This window comes from Sciurus carolinensis, chromosome 5 (genome assembly GCF_902686445.1).
Source record: "Sciurus carolinensis chromosome 5, mSciCar1.2, whole genome shotgun sequence".
Classification (NCBI taxonomy): Eukaryota; Metazoa; Chordata; class Mammalia; order Rodentia; family Sciuridae; genus Sciurus; species Sciurus carolinensis.
The window spans coordinates 13,286,091-13,287,155 of record NC_062217.1 but is presented as its reverse complement, the minus strand read 5'-3'; positions in this window follow the sequence as shown (position 1 = coordinate 13,287,155).

Below are 1,065 nucleotides of genomic sequence, written 5' to 3'. Positions count from 1 at the left end.
AGATTGTGTATGTATTATGACTCTGGGAACTTTTCTCTTAAACTACCAAGATCAGTAAAGTTGGTCATGGTAAATATCAAAGTTGCAAAGAAAATAATGGATTCAGAGGGAGAAAATGATAAAATGATATCAAATATATTTTACAGAGAAGAGAAAAGTATGAGAAAATAGTGAACTCTTATTTTTTACTTATTTTAATTAATTATGTACAAATGCATGCATGGTCAAGAACAAAGGTCAAGAACAATGGAGCTGTGTAAAGACAGTTAATAATCTTCCTCTCTATACTAATCCCCTCAACCCTACATAACCAATATTAACAGCTTTTTAAGTATCCTCCTACAACCTTCCTAATGTTTGTGGATATGTGTAAATAAATATACTCAAAGACCTATATGATATATAGAATAAAGGTGTATGGGATGTGGGATTTTTGCTTTAGCAAAACTATTGTAACCACTACCTAGCAGCTTTAGTTCATTTTATAGAAATGTTATGAATTTTTCTCCACTTTGGGTCCTATGAATATAATGCATTTTAAAATTGTTTTCCTTTCAGAATTTTATTTATTTATTTTATTGGTACATTATAATTATACAAAATGGTAGGATTCATTGTGATATATTTGTATATGTGCATCACATAATAGCTGCATAGTAGTCAATAGTAAGAAAGAACCATAGTTCATTCAACCACGTAGTTTGTTTTTCCAGATAAACTTTTCTCCATCACAAACAGCACTGGAATAACATCTCGTATGTATCCTTGCTTACCAGTAGTTGGGTTTCTATAAACTGTATTTCCCCAAAGTGGGATTGCTGGGTAAAAGAGTATGTATATATTAAATTTTAACAGACTCCACTAGATAACTTTCCTGAAAGACTGTAGCAATTTGAACCTCTATCATCACAGAACAGCACGTCCATTTCCCACTACCCTTGCTGGGACTGGATGCTATAAATCTTCTAAATGTTTATCATTCTGATGGGCAGAAATGGAACTCTCCATCATTGCATGGCCATTTACCTGATTCCCAGGAAGGTGAGTATCTTTTGATATTTTATT